The sequence below is a fragment of the Puma concolor genome, chromosome A2 (genome assembly GCF_028749965.1).
Source record: "Puma concolor isolate L17-30 chromosome A2, mPumCon1.1.hap2, whole genome shotgun sequence".
Taxonomy (NCBI): Eukaryota; Metazoa; Chordata; class Mammalia; order Carnivora; family Felidae; genus Puma; species Puma concolor.
The window spans coordinates 6735763-6757119 of record NC_141668.1 but is presented as its reverse complement, the minus strand read 5'-3'; the positions used below and the strand labels follow the sequence as shown (position 1 = coordinate 6757119).

Here is a 21357-nt window from a genome sequence, read left to right as displayed (position 1 = left end):
CAGTCAATTATGGGCGTAAGACTAAATAAAAAAGAAGTGATAAACTGTGGTGCATCCGTAAGATGGAATCCTAGTCAGCAATTAAAGAGGACAAGCTATGGACACACACCACATGGATGATTCTCAAAGTTTTTATGCTGAGTGAGTGAAGCCAGTCTCCAAAGGGACTTTGTTTTACTTATCTCTAAATTCTCAGTGTACTCTTTTGTTGTTGTTTTGTTTATTTATGTACTTTGAAACGGAGGAAAGGGAGAGTGAGCACAAGCAGGGGAGGGGCAGAAAGAGAGGGAGAGAGAGAATCCCAAGCAGGCTCCAAGCTGTCAGCATAGAGCCGGATATGGGTCTCCAGCCCACCAATGGTGTGATCATGACCTGAGCCAAAATCAAAAGTCAGTCGCTCGGGGCGCCTGGGTGGCGCAGTCGGTTGGCGTCCGACTTCAGCCAGGTCACGATCTCGCGGTCCGTGAGTTCGAGCCCCGCGTCGGGCTCTGGGCTGATGGCTCAGAGCCTGGAGCCTGTTTCCGATTCTGTGTCTCCCTCTCTCTTTGCCCCTCTCCCGTTCATGCTCTGTCTCTCTCTGTCCCAAAAATAAATAAACGTTGAAAAAAAAATTAAAAAAAAAAAAAAAAAAAAAAAAAGTCAGTCGCTCAATTGACTGAGCCACCCAGGCGTCCCTAGACTCTCATTGTAGTATTATGGTATAAAATCCACCCTGAAGTAAAACAATCAATGAATGTTAATGAATTGATGAATAGATATGAACTCTTAAAACTCGAGAGAAGGGAATGTGTTGCATGTATCATTCTCCTATTGTATGAACCACCATATGTAGTATTTATCAAGGACTCTGCCTGCCTTCTGCCCTGGGAGACAAATGGGCAATGCTGTTCTCAGGGTATTTCATTTTTTTTAATGTTCATTTTATTTTTTGAGAGAGAGAGAGAGAGAGAGAGAGAACGTGAGTGGGGGAGGGGCAGAGAGGGAGACACAGAATCTGAAGCAAGCTCCAAGCTCCAAGCTGTCAGCACAGAGGCCAACTCATGGCTGAACTCACGAACTGTGAGATCATGACCTGAGCCAAAACCAAGAGTTGGATGCTTAACCAACTGAGCCACCCAGGCATCCTTAGTCTGTTTCATTTTTAAGAAACTAAGCAATCATCAAAATAGTAGCCTTTTCATATTTCCTTCATATTTTAAATTTCCAGGAAACTTTGTTCTTTCCTGTTGATCCAAGTTTTTTCTAGCATCATTCTGTTTTGGCCTGAAGAATTTATTTAACATTTTGTTTACGCAAGCCCTAGTGAGACAAATTCTGGTTTTCATTGTCTTCAAATGTATTTTTTTAATCTTTATGCTTGAGAGAGAGTTTTGCTGAATAAAGAAGTCTAGGCTGATCTTTTCTTTCTCTTCAGCTTTTCAAACATATTCCAATGTTTTCTGGCTCACATTCTTTCTGATAAGAAAGCAGCTGTCATTCTTATATTGGTCCCCTATATATGTCTTTTCCCCTCCTCTGGTTGATTAAAAATTTTTTGTTTTCTTTGGTTTTTCAGTAGTTTTACTATAAAGTGCCTGAGTTGTCTCTCTTTGTATTTCCTCCTTAAGGTTGATCATGATTTTTGGATTTCAAAGTTAAGGTTTTTCATCAGTTTTTTTTTAATTTGTGCTCATTATGCACTCAAGTTTTCATTCTTCTATTCTTGGGTTCAAACTGAATATATGAGAGTAGTTATTATTAGTCCATTGACATGAGCACTACATTCATTTGGGGTTTTTTTTCAATATTTTCTTCCTTCTTGGGTTCGAATTGAGAATACTAGAGTGCTTATTATTATTCCACTGACCATGAGTGCCACATTCATTTGTTTTTTTTTTTCAATATTTTCTTTACTTTTTGTGCTTCAGTTTCAATAATTTCTCTTAACCTGTCTTCAAGTTTTCAGATCCTTTCATCAATGTCCCATATGCTTGTAGGTCCATGCATTTAAGATGTTCTTTTTTAAATTTTAGATACTTTATTTTCTAGTTCCAGATTTAATTCTATTTTACAGATTATATTTCTCTCCTGAGATCCTTAACCCATTATATTTATTTTTATATAAATCGTTAACACATTTATAATTGTTATTGTAAAGTCCTTAAATGATAATTCCAACAAATGAGTCATCAGTTTTTCTGTTTCTACTATTAATCCTTTCATTATAAGTCATATTTTTAATTTTTATTGAGTTCATTTTTAGTATTTTGAGGAACCTCCATACTGTTTTCCAGAGTGGCTGCACCAGTTTGCATTCCCACCAGCAGTGCCAAAGTGTTCCCCTTTCTCCACATCCTCGCCAACATCTGTCATTGCCTGAGTTGTTAATTTTAGCCAGTGTGACCAGTGTGAGGTGGTATCTCATTGTGATTTTGATTTGTATTTCCCTGATGATGAGTGATGTTCAGCATTTTTTCATGTGTCTGTTAGCTATCTGGACGTGTTTTTTGAAAAGCGTCTAGTCATGTCTTTTGCCCATTTCTTCACTGGATTATTTGTTTTTTTTGGGGTGTTGAGTTTGATAAGTTCTTTATAGATTTTGGAATCTAACCCTTTATTTGAGATGTCATTTGCAAATATCTTCTCCCATTCCATCAATTGCCTTTTAGTTTTGCTGAGACATGTTGAGTAGGAAGTTCCTGTGACCAGGATCAAAGAGGTTTTTCCTGCTTTCTCCTCTAGGATTTTGATGGCTTCCTGTCTTATGTTTAGGTCTTTCATCCATTTTGAGTTTATTTTGTGTATGGTATAAGAAAGTGGTCCAGATGAGGGGCAACTGGGTGGCTCAGTCGGTTGAGTGTCCTACTTCGGCTCAGGTCATGATCTAGTGGTCTGTGAGTTTGAGTCCCGTGTCGGGCTCTGTGCTGACAGCTCAGAGCCTGGAGCCTGTTTCAGATTCTGTGTCTCCCTCTCTCTCTGCCCCTCCCTGCTCATGCTCTCTGTCTCTCTCTGTCAAAAATAAATAAACATTAAAAAAATTTAAAAAGAAAGAAAGAAAGAAAGAAAGAAAGAAAGAAAGAAAGAAAGAGGTCCAGATTCATTCTTCTGCATGTCCAGTTTTCCGAACACCGTTTGCTGAAGAGACTATCTTAATTCCATTGGATATTCTTTTCTGCCATATTCTAGTTGGCCATATGTTTATGGGTCCATTTCTGGGTCCTCTATTCTGTTCCACTGATATAAGGGTCTGTTTCTGTGCCAGTACCATACTGTCATGGTGATCAATGCTTTGCAATACATCTTGAAGGCTGCAGTAGTGATGTCTCCAGCTTTGGTTTTCTTTTTCAGGATTGTTTTGGCTACTCGAGGTCTTTTCTGGTTCCATAAAATTTTAGGATTGTTTGTTCTAGCTCTGTTTAATGTTATATATAATATTATAAGCTCTGTGAAGAATTCTGGTGTTATTTTGATAGAGATTGCATTGGATATGTAGATTGCTTTGGGTAGTATCGACATTTTAATAATATTTGTTCTTCCAATCCATGAGCATGCAATATTTTTCTTTTTTTGTGTGTCTTCTTCAATGTCTTTCATAAGCTTTCTGTGTATAGATTTTTACCTCTTTGGTTAGGTTTATTCCTGGGTATTTTATGGTGTAAGGTTAGGTTGTGTTTCTGAGACCTTTCTTCCTCCATTAAGAAGGCCTGGATTGCTATATTCTCCCCTTATGATTGCCTTTGTTGCACCCCAGAGGATCTGGGCTGCAGTGTTATCATTTTCATTGGCTTCCATGTACTTTTTAATTTTTCTCTTTAACTTCTCGGTTATCCCATTCATTCTTTAGTAGGATGTTCTTTACTCTCCAACTATGTGTTGTCTTTCCAAATTTTTCCTTGTGGTTGATTTTGAGTTTCATAGTGCTGTGGTCTGAAAATATGTGATCATATGTGATATGATCTTGATATTTTTGTACTTGCTGTGTCCCACTATGTGATTTATTCTGGAGATTGTTCCATGTGCACTTGAGAAGAATGCTGCTTTATGATGAAATGTTCTGAATATATTTGTTAAGTGTATCTGGTCCAATGGGTCATCCAAAGCCATTGTTTCCTTGTTAATTTTCTACTTAAATGATCTGTCCATTGTTGTAAGTGGGGTGTTGAAGTCCCCTACTATTATGGTATTATTGTCAATGAGTTTATGTTTGTGATTTATTGATTTATATATTTAGGTTCTTACATGTTGGGTCATAAACGTTTACAATTGTTAGGTCTTCTTGGTGGATAGACCCCTTAATTAAAATATAATGCCTTTCCTTATCTCTTGTTATAGTCTTTATTTTAAAATCTAAATTGTCTAAGTATGGCTACTCTGACTTTCTTTTGGCGACCATTAGCATGATTTCTTCATCCCTTTACTTTCAATCTGAAAGTGTCTTTCAGTCTAAAATGGGTCTCTTGTAAACAGCCAACAGATGGATCTTGTTTTCTTACCGATTCTGTTACCCAATGTCTTTTGATTGCAGCATTTAGTCCATCGACATTTAGAGTGAGTACTGAAAGATATGAATTTATTACCATTGTGTTGCCTGTAGAGTTTGAGTCTCTGGTGGATTTCTATGGTCCTTTCTAGTCTTTATTGCTTTTGGTCTTTTTTTGTCTTGGTTCATCTTTTCTTCCCTGAGAGAGTCCTCCTCAAAATTTTTTTTCTAGGCTGGTTATTGGTCACAAACTTCTTTAGTTTTCCTTTGTCTGGGAAACTCTTTATCTCTCCTTCTAATTTGAATGACAACCTTGCTGGATAACGAATTTTCAGCTGCATATTTTTCCAATTCAGCACTTTGAGTATATCGTGCCATCCTTTCTGGCCTGCCAATTTCTGATAGATCTGCTGAGAACCTGATCTGGCTTCCCTTGTAGGTTAAGGACTTTTTCCCTTACTGCTTTCATAATTCTTTTCTTGTCTGTTTATTTTGTGAAATTGACTATGAAGCGACTTGTTGATAGTTGGTTTTTGTTGAATCTAATGGGAGTTCTCTGTGTTTCCTGGATTTTGATGTCTGTGTCTTTCCTCAGGGTAGAAAAGTTTTCTGCTATCATTTCCTTACATAAACTTTCTTCTCTGTTTTATCTCCATTTCCTGGGACCCCTATTATTCAGATGCGATTCCTTTTTAATGAGTCACTGAGTTCTCTAAATCTTATATCATGCTCTTTTGCCTTAGGTTCCCTCTTTTTTTCCTGAATCATTATTCTCCATAGGTTTGTTCTCTGCATCATTAATTCGCTGCTCTGCTTCATCCATCCTTGCCACCTTGGCATCCATTTGAGATTGCATTTCAGTTCTAGCATTTTTAATTTTGTGCTGACAAATTTTACTTTTTTTTTTTTTAATCTCCATGGAAAGGGATTGTATGCTTTTTCAATCCCAGATAATATTTATATTATCCAGACTCTAAATTCTGGTGGAAACATTTTGCTTATTTGTCTGAAGCATTTCCTCCTGTTCTTTCTTTTGGAGTGAATTCCTTTATTTCTTCATTTTGGATGAAAAAGAAATAATAAAAAAATAAAGATTAAAAGTTAAAAATTTAAAACAACACAAAAAAAATGAAATAAAAGATGCTAGTCCTAGGTGTGTTCTGGTCTGGTTGTTGAAAGAAACTCGATAGAATAGAGAAAAAAGGGAAAGAAAGGGGGGAAAAGGGAATAAAAAGAAAATGTTTGATAATTAAAAAAACGAATACAATAAAATAGAATAGAGTGAAATGCTGAAAGTAAAATGGAATAAAAAATTTTACAAGAAAGTAAAAAAATACAGTAGATATAATTTAAAGAAAAATATTTTTTATAAAATCAGAAAATAAAAATAAATTTTTTCTCTTTCTATATTCAAGTATAAGAAAAGAAGAAGAAAAAAGAATGAATGGATGGACTAGCGAACAGAATGAAATATGAATGAAATTATATCCAGTTTCCACTAGAAGTCAAACTATGGAGAAACCTATAGTCTGTAAACTAAGGTGATGGAGAGACTCATGTTCCTCTAGAGCTTGGTTGGCACAGTTGGATAGGGCTTGGTGTGATGGCTCTGTTTACACTAGATGGCACTGCTTAGATTACTGGGGTAGATCACTATGGCGCCTGTATCCATGAATGCACATGGGTGGGAGAGGTGTAAATGGTATCACCTACCTACCCAGTCTCTAGCATCAGAACTCTGTGCTCTCACTGACTGGCAATCATGCACCCCTCCTTTGTCCCTGGCTTCTGTCCACTCCCTGCCTCTACACTATCCAGAACCAAGTCATCAGCCTGCCAGGTGGTACCTCCCTTCTGAAATTTCTCTCAGATGAGGCTGTGATTCCAAAACCCTCATTTCTGAGGGTCCTGTGGCTTGGACCCACTCTGACCCCTTCAGGGAGTGTCTTGCCAAGACTTGCTTGGGTGCTGGCTGCCCTTGCCCCCAGGAAAATTCGCATGACCATGTTGCTGCTGACGCCCAGAGACTATGGCCAGGTGCCAACATTCCCAGAAAAAATTCACGCAATCTTGTAGCAGCAGCATCTAAGAGATTATGGTAAATCACACCACACATCTGGCATCAGGTTTCACTGCCTCCTAACACCCTTGCTCAACACCAACAAATGGCTGTTCTCTAGGGTCTGCTGGGACCTTTGCCTGTGGGGAAGCTGCATAACCTAAACCAAATGTCCTCTTAACTGGGGAACCACCACTCCCCATGTGGCCAGAGACCCCCACCCTTGGACTTTGCTGTCTCTTCCTGGGGATTTGCCTTCCCACCAGAACACCACCAGGCATTGAGCTGTATAATTTCCAACTCTGTGCTCCCCTGTTTATAGAGTGGCAATGAACTTTCTTCTTTCTCCTTTCTCTCTTTCTTGTTCAGTCCCTTATGTGTGTTTCCACTCTTTCTCTTTCTCTCCAGCTGCTTTCAGGGAGAATTTTTTCATGTACTCTCCCCGCTGTCTCAATCCTCTTTCCACAAGCAAAAATAGTTCCCTAACAACTGAACCTTCTCTCTCCACCAGTTCACCTCTCCATGCTGCATACCTGTGAAGTTCTGTGGCTCAAGTTATGAAGATTGTTGTGTTAATCCTCAGATACATTTCCTAGGTGTTAAAAATGCTTTGGTGCTGATCTACCTGAAATTCAGGGATGAGAGAAGCAGAAAACTTCCAAAACTCTGCCATCTTGGGCCCTTCTCTTAAGTGACTATTTCCAAAAGGATTGTGAGCTTCTTTGTGTTGTGATTCTCTAATGCTTGAGATTAATTAAAAGTTCAGTCTACACCGGGATTTATTGGTAGAACATGGAAATGTACTTTGGGAAACCTTAGAATGGATAATGTGAGAAGTACCCAGGAGAAAAGTAGAAAAGGGGTAGAGACACCCCTTATTGTTATACATATATTAAAGACAATTTTTGCTCCAGGAAATCCAGAAAGGTCTCTGAAGCCTTGGTTACACATAATATCTATCAGGGAATAATTAATGAATCCAAGGAAAAGGTAGTGTTTAACTGGCAGAGGGGTTGAGTATGTGGCTGGGAATTTCCAAGGAAAAGGAGGAGAGATGTGCTGAGAGTAAACCAAAACTAGCTCCAAAATCATCTTGAACTTTTTCCAAAAAGTAAAATTCAGTGTTCTTAGAAGAAATAACAAAGGGGGTCACCTGAGTGGCTCAGTCCATTGAGCATCTGACTCTTGGTTTCGGCTCAGGTCATGATCTCACAGTTCATAGGATTGAGCCCTGTATCGGGTTCTGCACTGATGTGTGGAGTCTGCTTGGAATTCTTTCTCTCTCTGCCTCTCCCCTGTTCATGCTCTCTCTCTTTTTCTCTCAAAATAAATAATTAACTAATTTTAAATTAAGTAATAAAAAATAGCAAAGGTATTTTCCAAGAAAGAGTGGACTCCAATTTTATAGAAATATGAGAGAAGAGAAAATTTTTATTTTAATAACAAGCAAACAATTCAACTGGGAGGGGGTGTAAGTAATGAAGGTCTGAGGTGATGGAGGTGAAGTGGCAACAGTTAGTTTCACATGAAAAGAAGAGAACTGGTTATTCAGCAAATATATTGCATTGAGGTCAAAGAGTTACTATACATACATCTGAATACAGCAAACAGTTGTTCTCTTCTGTGCTGAATCTCCGTCTTTCAACTGCTCTTGCTGGCATTTCACTTAGTTGAGTTCTGAGAGGTCTATTTTCCAAACAAGCCTTTGTCCTTCAGTAGGCAGCTGATAAGGAACAATTTGAATCCTTCTGTAAAACTCTTACTACATAAATTTCCATTCATCTGGAAAGAATTCTATAAACATCTCCACCGATAGATTACCCAACACGAAGAAAAAATCTTTCTAACAAATCATAGGGGGAAGGTGATCACTGTGTCCTAAAGGAAAAATAAGGGAGTAGAAGCAACAGAGGGAGAAGATCCACCAATTGAGAAAGAAACTAGATTTTTCTCGGGATAAATAGACAAAGTTTGGGGTCACCTTTATACCTTCTACTCTGGAGTTCCACTAATTGAGAATTCGTCCCTCCCCTGTTAAGTCAATCAAACATCTACCAATCTCCAACAGTGAATCTGATTATACCCCTTAGTCCTGAGAGTCTGAGAGACAGAAGCGAGAGTGCTCCAAGGTTGGTGAATGAGTTCAGGGGTGCGGGGGCTGGGTGGGGGGGTGGCAGACAGTGGGCAGGGCCAGCGGGAAATATGCAGGAAATAGGGAGATCTTTTCATTCAGGTAAATCTTACATAAACAGGTGAGAGAAAACAGGAAAAACTATCTGCAGTGCTTCCATGATCAATTCAAGCTTCCTGCAATGAGTCTCACCTTCATATCTGGCGTTCTGCTGCTTTAGGGCATAGAAAGCCTCTTTCCCTGCCATTCTCTCTCCATTTGTTCCTTTCATTTCTGCCGCTCCAGTTTATCCTCCAGCTTCCTGATTTTTTCTTCAAACTCCTCTCTTACCTGCACTCTCTGTCTCTCTAGCTGTGCTCCATAAAATTCTTTCATCTCTTGGATTTGTTTCTGAATCTCCTCTTTGGCCTTTTGGTACATCTTCTTAGTGTAGCATCGTCCTTCATTCTAGGCCACAATGCGCTAGACCAGAGCCAGCAGTTGGCTTCTCTCGGCCTCCTGCTCAGCTTCTGTTGCACCATTCTTGCACACGCAGTAGTGATCACGGAACTATCCCTCCAGCTCTTGGATGCCTTCGGGTGCTTCCTCTAAGTAATCATGGAAATTGATGCCATCCAAGTCATCTTTCCAGGTGAAAAAGAGAATTATGTATCTCCCAGCTCTGAGTCCAAATATTTACTGAATCTTTTCCATGGCCTTGTGCTCTTCCTGCATGTACGGGGCCAGCTGTCCCATCAGGGGCACGGTGTGAGGTCCTGGGGAGGTCAGGAAGATGTAGCGAGTAAACTCTTGCAGGTGTCAGCATCCTGTGCCTCAGTGTCAAAAATGCCTGGTGTATCCACGACACAGTTTCTCTTACCTGCCACCTGCTGCTCCCTTTCTTACAGGTCTTGGTGGCAGATGTTGTGGCAATGCTAGAAGGAAATACTTTCTCTCCAAGGGTGCTGTTGCCCATGGCACTTTTCCCTGCTCCGGTCTTACCCACTAAGAGAAGTCTCAACTGTGAATCTCTGCCATCTTGGTTTCTAAGCCCTGGGATATCAGGAAACAAAATCCACAGCATTAGGAGGTAATCCAGCTGCTTCCCTATAGGGTCCCCATTTCCCCTCACACACACCCCTCCTCTGGTGCCCCAAGGTTCCCTCCCATGAGTGACTGCTGCACTCCCAGGAACTCTATAGAAGGCCCTTCTAGAGAAGCCTATTCAAAGTCTATAGAAAGCCTGAAGTTCTCTTGCAATACTTCGGGAATGCCCAAGTACTTTCCAGGATTTCCTGGAGCTTCTTACTCTTACTTTTTGTAGCTAAGCAGCCTACAGAAGGGTAAACAAAATATTGTAGTTTACAAAGAGAATTCTGAGCTGCTGCTGCTGGTAGCTATTCCTCATAAGAGCAATGCAGCAAGTAACACAAAATCTGTCTTTGGGGCATCTCAGTGGAAGACTCCCTCCCCATTTATATTCAGAATGGAACTTTGCTTCCCCCATTAAGAAGTCAGGCAGGTTACACAAGCCAACTCATCTTTGTAGGGTACAAAAGGGATGCCTGTGTGGAAAGACCAAGTGTCTTTTTCTATTTCGTGTGTGCAACCATCATGTCAGGGGTTGTGACATGAGAGAGAACAATATAAGTTAACTTTAAAGTTTAAAAGCTTAGCTTAGAATCCAGTGAAGTTTTTATATTCTAAAATAAGACATTACAGAATTATAGTCATAAATTACTGACATTTCTCCAAAGTTATTATAAAATCCCTTGATACTAAAAAAAATGAAAGAAAAAGAGCACCTGGGTGGCTCAATTGATTGAGTGTTGGACTCTTGATATTCGCTCTGGTCATGATCCCAGAGTCGTGCGATTGAGTCCCACATAGACTACGCGCTGAGCATGGAGTCTGCTTAAGATTCTCTCTCTCTCCCTCTCTCTCTTAATCTCTCTCCCTCTGTCCCTCTCCCTTTCTATCTCTCTCTAAAAAAAAATGAGGGGCTCCTGCGTGGCTCAGTCAGTTGAGCATCCAACTTCGCCTCAGGTCATGATATCACAATTCATGAGTTCGAGCACCAAATCAGGTTCTGTGCTGACATCTCAGAGCCTGGTGCCTGCTTGGGATTCTGTGTCTCTCTCTTTCTCTACCAAACCCCTGCTCTAGCTCTGTCTCTCTCTGACTCAAAAGTAAATAAGTATTAAAAATTTTATTAAAAACTTTTTTAAAAAAATGATCATATGATTCAGTAATGCCATTTCTGGGTATTTATCCCAAGGAAAAAACACTAACTGGAAAAGTTATCTGCATTCCCATGTTTATTGCAGCATTATCTACGATAGCCAGGATATGGAAACAATCTAAGTGTCCACTGATGGATAAATGGACCGAGAAATCATGTCATATATACACAATTGGATATTAGTCATCCATTAAAAAAACCCCAAATCTTGCCAGTTGCAACAGCATGGATGGATGTCAAGGGAATTATGCCCAGTGAAATAAGTCAGACAGAGAAAAACAAGTACTCTACCATTTCCCTTATATATGGAATCTAAAAAATAAAAAACAAGACAAGCTCACAGTTACAGAGAACAGGCTGATGGTTCCCAGGTTGAGGGGATTGGTGAAACCTGGGAAGGGATCAAAAGATAAAAGATAAACTAAAATGAATATATGTTATGACAACATGCACATATATAGGCTAGTGGGAAATAGCAAGACTTGCTGGATGTATTTTTCAATTGATGATTAAATCTACTTAAAGGAGATGAATTTTATTTTATGTAAATTAAAATTCAATAAAGCTGAAAAATTGCAGCATTTTAGTACAACTGGATGCATTTAGGATAATCCATCATGGTAGATTTACATGATTTTTTTAAAGTTTATTTATTTATTTTGACACAGAGAGAGGGAGAGCATGAGCAGGAAGGGGCAGAGAGAGGGAGAGAAAGAATCTCAAACAGTCTCCATGCTGTCAGTGCAGAGCCCAACACAGGGCTTGAACTCACAACCCATCAGATCATCACCTGGGCCAAAATCAAGAGTTTAAATTTAAAATCAAGACGTCTAACTCACTGAGCCACCCGGGTGCCCCAACATGATTTACAATCATCTAAAACTGGCTACAAGCTCTCATCCTACCTGTGTCCGCGCCCCGTTACGATATGAATTTGTATCTTTTCTCATCCACAGATTGAGTCTATTTCTGCATCTTTGGGAGCTCAAAGCCTCAAAGGTTTTGCAGTTTGCCTTTTGACAATGTCTGCTTCTTTATGCATTTCTTGTCTCTGTTTTATAATTTGACACCTTTTTTCAACCCATGTCCTCCCTCTCATGAATTTAAAAATATCTGTAACACTTTATTAGAAATGACATAGTAAAGAGAAGAAAGGATGATTCCTATGCACCTCACAGCTCAGTCCCCAGGAAGTCTGTAGTCTACAATCGACGTTGGCCCGGTTCCCAGAACCTTCTCACAAGAACAAGCACGGTTGTTGTCAATTTACCAGTGCACAGCCACACTTCTTTCTTGTCTTCACCACAACTATTTCCTGCTGCATCTCCTTCTGTTTTTGTCTTCCAGTGACATAGGGTTGGAAGCACCTCACAGCACACAAGGCTGAGGTGCAAGGTCCATGCCCCCTACCCAGCCCTGCAGTGGAAGCCTGCAGCATTTTGGTACAATTGGATGCAATTAGGATGATCAGTTGTGGTAGATTTACATGATTTTTCAAAATTAGTCATTTATTTTGAGAGAGAGAGAGAGAGGGAGAGATGGAGAGTGTGAGCAGGAAGGGGCAGAGAGAGCAATCTACGAATTGGGATAAAATGTTTGTGAGTCACATATCAGATAAAGAAAGAACTTGTGTATATACTTGATAAAGATCTGGCAAAGAATAGAATGTGTCAAGAACCCTGAAAATTCATTAATACAAAGACAGTCCAATTTAAAATAGAAAATACAAACATTTTCGACATAATTAAAGTATGTATACACCAGTGAAACCATCATAACAAGCAAGATAGCGAATGTATCCATCAGCCACAAAAGTTCTTCATGCACCGCTTACCTGTCCCTGTCCCTTAGGCACCATTTATGTGCTCTGCACAATATGCACAGCAAACTGTTCCTGATGTGAACATTTGAGTGGCCACACCTAGATTCAGAGCTTCAGGTCCTTAAGAAGAAGGTTTTCTTACCATCAATGCCACCTTCTGCAACATGGTAATTGTTGACCCCAAACCCCAGAGAATGCAGTCCAACTTAGGAAGAATTTCAGATAACCAAGATACTTCTTAACAGGAAGAAAGAACTTCAGAACAATTGCCTCAGATATTCCATTTTGTATTTTTGTCCATAAACATAGACGAGGCCAAGAATAAATAAATAAAATAAAATAAACATAGATAGACCACTGTTTTAAAAACATACCAGAAATTATGCAACCTCACATCCACATTCACAAATGATTACAAATGCACTCTGTGTGTTGTTCATGGACTATGTGCACAGCACTTTGGCAAATGATCGCTGCCTCTGGAATATGCATCTTCAGGGCTCATCACTCGCAACGTCTCTGAAACTCCCTCAGCAGAGTCGTCTTCAGAGTTAAAGGCGACAATGGAAGACAAGTCTCTAATGTGGAGCTTCTTTTTGCTTCCAAACAGTAGCATGCTTTGGTCACTCACCCTATTTACCAGATTGATACTGTCAAAATGAAATTCTCTCTTAAAAGGCCAAGTTGTTGTCTCCAAGTGTACTCAGAAATTTAGCCCCAGCCATGCCACAAGCTTACAGGCAAAGTCACCCACACAGATGTAAAGATCTTATCCATTTGCTGCTGTGCTCTTGACCGCCTGTCCTCTCCTCGGACACAGGGATGTGGACACTCCTTGGCACAGATTTTTAGCTGGTCAAGTCTTGGGTCTGATTGACCTTGAATAAGTAAGGCCCAGGGCCCAGAGGGACCCTGACCCACCTGAGATATTGGAGGCCCTACTCCACCTCTCTGAATCTCTAGATTCTCTGTGATTTACACATAAATGTCCCTCCCTGGTGGGATGTGGAACTTCCTGTCAGTTCTCTGCACAGGCAAAGTGCCTGTCACCTGGATTCCCAGTGCTACACTCATAGGAAACACACACCTCAGTTACAGGAATTAGGATCGGCAAGATCTTGGGGTTCTTCTCTACTGGAATCTCCTCTCCATCAAAGTCCTCCTGTGTGCAACTATGTGATTAAATAAGAGGGATGTCACAAGGACAGGGAGAGAAGACACTTATTCTTTCCTCCCATCGGCCCTTCAAACTGGCTCCATCCGTGCCACCTGAAGGAAACCTTACACAGGTTCTGCCTTAAACAAAAAACCTTTCCAATCACTATTGGTCACATTCATGTACTCAAATCATCTAGTGTAATAATCACACTCTCAATTTCACTGAGGGGTGGGGCGCCTGGGTGACTCAGTCAGCTGAGCATCTGACTTCAGCTCAGGTCATGATCTCGAGGTCCATGGATTTGAGCCCCACGTTGGGCTGTGTGCTGACAGTTTGGAGCCTGGAGACTGCTTCAGATTCTGTGTCTCTCTCTCTCTCTGCCCCACCCCTGCTCATGCTCTCTCTCTCACACACAAATAAATAAACACTTGAAAAAATTTTCAGAAGGAGTTAACATGGCAGAGAAGTAAGGGAATCTGAAGTTCCCTCGTCCCTCAAACACAGAAGTATTGAGGCGAGAAGGCTTGAAATTCCAGGAATCCAGGCTACAGAGTGACAGAAACATCTCCAGGGGCCCATAGGGACAATGTGATGGGCCATAGATGCATGATTTCAAACTGGGAGAGATAAAAAAAGACAGCGTAGGAACGGAGGGGAGGGATCCCCTTCTGCAGAAAGACAAAAGAAAGCGAAAGAGAGGTTGCAGAAGTGGAAGGTTGTATTTGGACAAGAGAAAAAACATGGGTTGGGGAACAGAAAAAATGGAGAAAGAACCAATTTTTAACTGCAGGGATTTCTCTGGCTTCTTTGTGTACCTGGGGAGGAGGGGAGCCAGCCCAAGCTCTGTAGCCAGCTCCCAGGCACAGGTGGAGAGAGCAATCCCCTCCCTTGAGTGCTGTGGGAAGAAGGCAAATAGCCATTCCAAGGACAAAGGACACTGCAGGACCCCCCGCCACCCAGAGGCCCTTTGTGACCATACCCTGGAGTGACAGTGTGCCAGAACTGGGGCACGTGGAGCAGGATCCTTTAAGACATTGGGGTTTGAATCCCAGCCAACTGCCTGGGAGACCAAGGATCCTGGAGCAGAACAGACTGCCCACTCGTGCTCCTTTGGCATTGTGAAGACGACCTGAACAGAGTGGTCTAAGATGCCTGGTCTGGGGAGGAGAGACTGGGGTGTCACCATTTTACTCCCCATCACCAACAAGGTGGGGCTTCAGGGAACGGACAATGGATCCACAGTGGAGGTGGACCTGCTCACACCAAAGCATGCCCCTCTGCACCTGGTAACTGTGTGTCTAACAGAGCAAGACTCAACACTGACTGAACCAGACAGTCCCTCCTCCAGACCAGCACAGGCACTGGTTACAAGGCACCATCAGATATTGGTCCAGTAGTTTTTCATTCTCTGATTTGATTCTTGGTCAATTTTTATTTTATGTATATATATACATATATATTTCTTCTTCTTCTTCTTCTTCTTCTTCTTCTTCTTCTTCTTCTTCTTTCATCTTTCATCTTTCTTCTTCTTCCTCTTATTTCTTCCCTTCTCTATGCTGGTTATTCTGGTTGTTGGTTTGTTTAAGCAGACATTTTTAATCTATTCTCTTTATGCCTCTTCTGTATCTCCTTTATTTTCCTCTCTCTCTCTCTCTCTCTCTCTCTCTCTCTCTCTATGGACTAAGCCATAAAGTTTCTCTGATCTCTAGTCAATTTTTTTTTCTTTTCCTTTTCCCTCCCCCTGTCATTTCTCTCTTTGTATGGGATAAGGCCTCTTACACCACCACCACCACCATTAATAAATTTTTTTTCCAGGGATACTTCAAAAAACAAATCAAAGCACTCCTGGTGGAAGGTCCAAACCACCACTAGGAATAGGGAGATAAAGTAATCAGAGTCTCAACAACAAAGAGCACAAAACACACGCCAAAAATACCTCTTGAAGGGCCAGGCCCTGGACAACATTATGACCCCCTGTTTTAATATTATAGTTCTCACAGGAGCAAGACCCATAAGAAGCTATTAAAACACATAAGGGACAGAAAACTAGGCAAAATGATGAAACGGAAGAATTCTCCTCAAAAGAAACTCCAGGAGGAAATGACAGCTAGAGAATTGCTCAAAACAGATATAAGCAATATAATTCAGCAAGAATTTAGAATAATAGTATTACTGGGCTTGAAAGAAGCATAGAAGACAGAGGAGAATCTACTGCCACAGAGATCAAGAAACTAAGAAATAGTCACAACAAATTAAGAAATGCTGTAAATGAGGTGCAAAATAAACTAGATGCAGTGACAGCAAGGATGAAGGAGACAAAGGGTAGATGAAGTGAAATAGAAGATAAAATTATGGGAAATGAGGAAGCCAAGAAAAAGAGAGATAAGAACATACTAGACCCTGAGGGGAGAAATAGAGAACGAGGAGATTCAATGAAACATAATAATATCCATATCATAAGAGTTCCAGAAGAACAAGAAGAGAAGAGAGAGAGAAAAGGGAAGAAGGTTTACTTGAACAAATTATAGCTGTGAACTTCCCTTATCTGGGGAAGGAAATGGACATCCAAATCCAGGAGACAAAGAGAACTCCTTTCAGATTTAACAAGAAGAGATCTCCACAGAATATCATAGTGAAACTGGAAAAATCCAAAGATAAGGAGAAAATTCTGAAAGCATCCAGGGACAAACGGGCCTTAACCTACAAGAGTAGACACATAAGGGTAGTAGCAGACCTATCCACTGAAACTTGGCAGGCAAGAAGGGAGTGGCAGGAAATATTCAATGTGTTGAATAGGAAAAATATGCAGCCAAGAATCCTTTATCCAGCAAAGCTGTCATTCAGGATAGAAGGAAAGATAAAGGCTTTTCCAGAAAAACAAAACCTGAAGGAATTCATGAACACTAAACAAGTTCTGCAAGAGATCCTTACGGGGACTCTGTGAGTGGAATGCTGCAAAGACTACAAAGGACCAGAGACATCACCACAAGCATGAAACCTACAGGTAACACAATGACACTAAATCCATATCTTTCAATAATCATTCTGAAGGTAAATGGACTAAATGCCCCAATCAAACACATAACATATCAGAATGGATTAAAAAAACCCCAAGATCCATCTATATGCTGTCTACAAGAGGTCCATTTTAGACCTGAGGGCACTCTCAGATTGAAAGTGAGGGGATGGAGAACCATCTATCATACCACTGGAAGTCAAAAGAAAGCTGGGGTAGCCATACTTATATCACACGAACTAGATATTAATCTAAAGGCTGTAACAAGACATGAAGAAGGACAATATATCATAATTACAGGGTCTATACATCAAGAAGAGCTAACAATTGTAAATGTTTATGCTCCCAACTTGATTGCACCCAAATAGATAAATCAGTTAATCACTAACATAAGTGATCTTATCCATAGAAATTCTGTAATTGGAGGAAACTTTAATTCTCCACTTACAACAATGGACAGATCGTCTGGGCAAAAAAAATCAATGAAGAAACAATGGCTTTGAATGATATAGTGGACCAGATGGACTTGACAGATATATCCAGAACTTTTCATCCAAAAGCAGCAGAATTCTTTTTGAGTGCACATGGAACATTCTCCAAAATAGATCACATCCTAGGTCACAAAACAGCCCTCAAGTAAAATAAAAGATTTTCCCCATTGAGGATGATGTTAGCTGTGGGCTTTTCATAAATGGCTTTTATGAACTTTAAGTATGTTCCTTCTATCCCAACTTTCTCAAGGGTTTTTATTAAGAAAGGGTGCTGGATTTTGTCAAAGGCCTTTTCTGCATCGATTGACAGGATCATGTGGTTCTTCTCTTTTTTTTTTTTTTTGTTAATGTGATGTATCACGTTGATTGATTTGCGAATGTTGAACCAGCCCTGCATCCCAGGAATGAATCCCACTTGGTCATGGTGAATAATTCTTTTTATATGCTGTTGAATTCAATTTGCTAGTATCTTATTGAGAATTTTTGCATCCATATTCATCAGGGATATTGGCCTGTAGTTCTCTTTTTTTACTGGGTCTGTCTGGTTTAGGAATCAAAGTAATACTGGCTTCATAGAATGAGTCTGGAAGTTTTCCTTCCCTTTCTATTTCTTGGAATAGCTTGAGAAGGATAGGTATTATCTCTGCTTTAAACGTCTGGTAGAACTCCCCTGGGAAGCCATCTGGTCCTGGACTCTTATTTGTTGGGAGATTTTTGATAACTGATTCAATTTCTTTGCTGGTTATGGGTCTGTTCAAGCTTTCTATTTCCTCCTGATTGAGTTTTGGAAGAGTGTGGGTGTTTAGGAATTTGTCCATTTCTTCCAGGTTGTCCAATTTGTTGGCATATAATTTTTCATAGTATTGAGGAGGGCACCTTTTGGGATGAGCACTGGGTGTTGTATGGAAACCAATTTGAAAATAAATTTCATATATTAAAAAAAAGAAAAATAAAAGAACCGAGATTATACCGTGCATATTTTCAGACAACAATGCTATGAAACTTGAAGTCAACCACAAGAAAAAATTTGGAAAGCCTCCAAATGCATGGAGGTTAAATAACATCCTACTAATGAATGAATGGGTCAACCAGGCACTTAAAGAAAAAATTAAAACGTATATGGAAGCAAGTGAAAATGAAAACATGACAGTCCGAATCCTTTGGGATGCAGCAAAGGCAGTTCTAAGAGGAAAATACATTGCAATCCAGGCCTATCTCAAGAAATAAGAAATATCCCAAATACAAAGTCTAATAGCACACCTAAAGAAAGTAGAAGCAGAACAGCAAAGAAACCCCAAAGCCAGCAGAACAGCAAAAGAGAAATAATAAAGATTAGAGCAGAAATAAAAAATATAGAACCCCCCCCCGCCAAAAAAAATACAGTAGAACCAATCAATGAATCTAATAGCTAGCTTTTTTCTTTTCTCGAAAAAACAAACAAAATTGATAAACCCCTAGTCGGGCTTCTCAAAAAGAAAAAAGAGAGGACCCAAATAGATAAAAAGCACAAATAAAAGTGGACAGATCACAACCAACATCACAGATACAATTATCAGGGAATACTATGAAAAATTACATGCCAACAAACTGGACAACCTGGAGGAAATGGACAAATTTCCAGACACCCACACGCTACCAAAACTCAGGAAGAAATAGAAAATTTGAACACACCCATAACCAGTGAAGAAATTGAATCAGTTATCAAAAATCTAACAACAGATAGGAGTCCTGGGCCACATGGCTTTCTAGGGGAATTCTACCAGACATTTAAAACAGAGTTAATACTTATCCTTCTCAAGCTGTTCCAAAAAATAGACATGGAAGAAAGCTTCCGGGCTCATTCTGTGAAGCCACCATTACCTTGATTCCCAAACCAGACCAGAGACCCCACTAAAAAGGAGAATTACAGACCAATATCCCTGGTTAACATAAATGCAAAAATTCCCAACAGAATACTAGCAAGTCAAATTCAACAGCATCTCAAAAGAATTATTCACCACGATTAAGTGGGATTCATTTCTGGGCTGCATGGCTGGTTCAATATTCTCAAAACAATTTATGTGATGGAAGAAAGGATAAGAGCCATATGATCCTGTCAATAGATGCAGAAAAAGCATTTGACAAAATATAGCATCCTTTCTTCATAAAAGCCCTCAAGAAAGTCGGGAAAGAAGGAACCTACCTTAACTTCATAAGAGCCATATATTAAAAGCCCACAGCTAATACCATCCTCGTGGAAACAAAGTAAGAGCTTTCCCCCAACATCAGGAACATGGCAGGGATGTCCACTCTCATGGCTGTTGTTTAACATCATGTTGGAAGTCCTAGCCTCAGCAAGCAGACAACAAAATGAAATAAAAGGCATCCAAATTGGCAAAGAAGTCAAACTTTCACTTTCCGCAGATGACATGATACTCTACATGGAAAACCTGAAAGACTCCACCAAAAAGCTGCTAGAACTGATACATGAATTCAGCAGAGTCACAGGATACAAAACCAATGTACAGAAATCAGTTGCCTTTCTATATACCAATAATGAAGCAACAGACTACTTTCTTACACCATACACAAATTTAACTCAAAATTGATGAAAGACCTAAATGTGAGAGATAAAACCATTAAAACCCTAGAGGAGAAAACAGGCAATAACATCTTTGACCTGAGGCCCAGCAATTTCTTGCTCGACCCGTCTCTGAAGGCAAGGGAAATAAAAGAAAAAATGAACTCTTGGGACCTCATCTAGATAAAAAGATTCTGCACTGCAAAGGAAACAATCAGGCAACCAATGCAATGGGAGAAGATATTTAAGAGTGACATATCCAATAAAGGGTTAGTATCCAAAATCTATAAAAAACTTACCAACCTCAACACCCAAAAAACAAATAACCCAGTGAAGAAATGGGCAGACAACATGAATAGACACTTTTCCAAAAAAGACATCCAAATGGCCAACAGACACATGCAAAGATGTTCAACGTCACTCATCATCAGGGAAATACAAATCAAAACCACATTGAGATGCCACCTTTCACCGGTCAGAGTGGCTAAAATTAACAACTCAGGAAACAAAAGATGTTGGCGAGGATGTGGAGAAACGGTAACTCTCTTGACTGTTGGTGGGAATGCAAACTGGTGCAGCCGCTCTGGAAAACATTATGGAGGTTCCCCCAAAAATTAAAATGGAACATCCCTACAACCCAGCAATAGCACTACTCAGAATTTATCCAAAGGATACAGGAGGGCTGATTCACAGGGGAACATGTACCCCAATGTTTATAGTAGCACTTTCAACAATAGCCAAATTATGGAAAGAGCCCAAATGTCCATCAACAGAAGAATGGATAAAGATGTGGTTTATATATACAATGGAATACTACTTGGCAATGAGAAAGAATGAAATCCTGCCTTTTGCAACAACATGGATGGAACTGGAGGGTATTTTGCTAAGTGAAATAAGTCAGTCAGAGAAAGAAAGATGCCATATGTTTTCACTCATATGTGGAGCTTAGGAAACTTAACAAAAGACCATGGGGGAAGGGAAGGGAAGAAATGATTTCAACGAGAGAGGGAGGCAAACCATAAGAGACTCTTCAATACAGAGAACGAACTGAGGGTTGATGGGGGAAGGGGGGGAATGGGTGATGGTTATTGAGGAGGGAACTTGTTGGGATGAGCACTGGATGCTGTATGTAAGTGATGAAACATAGGAATCTGCCCCCAAAACCAAGAGGACACTGTATACACTGTATGTTAGTTAACTTGACAATTTATTGACAATAAATTGTCAAGTTAGCTATATATATATATATATATATATATATATATATATATATTTACAAAAACTTTTAAAAAATATTACTGAAGGGTAAATCTTCTACTGTCCCTGGCATCCCTGGCATGTGCCTGCTCCCAGAGAAGAACCTGCAGTGTAGACAGGGCTGCTTACAGCTCTCCCCACGTTGCCATTCTCCTCCTGTCCTTGCCTTGGCTCTGATTCTT

At 40.0% G+C, this 21357-nt stretch overlaps 1 protein-coding gene and 1 pseudogene across 2 annotated transcripts in view; one reads left to right on the top strand and one right to left on the bottom strand.

Annotated features, from left to right (window-relative positions):
* LOC147582951 (GTPase IMAP family member 7-like) overlaps positions 1-21357 on the top strand; it is a 226695-nt gene that overhangs the window by 77350 nt on the left and 127988 nt on the right. The gene's annotated exons all lie outside the window — the stretch shown is intronic.
* On the bottom strand, positions 8157-9729 carry LOC147582956 (GTPase IMAP family member 4 pseudogene; annotated as a pseudogene).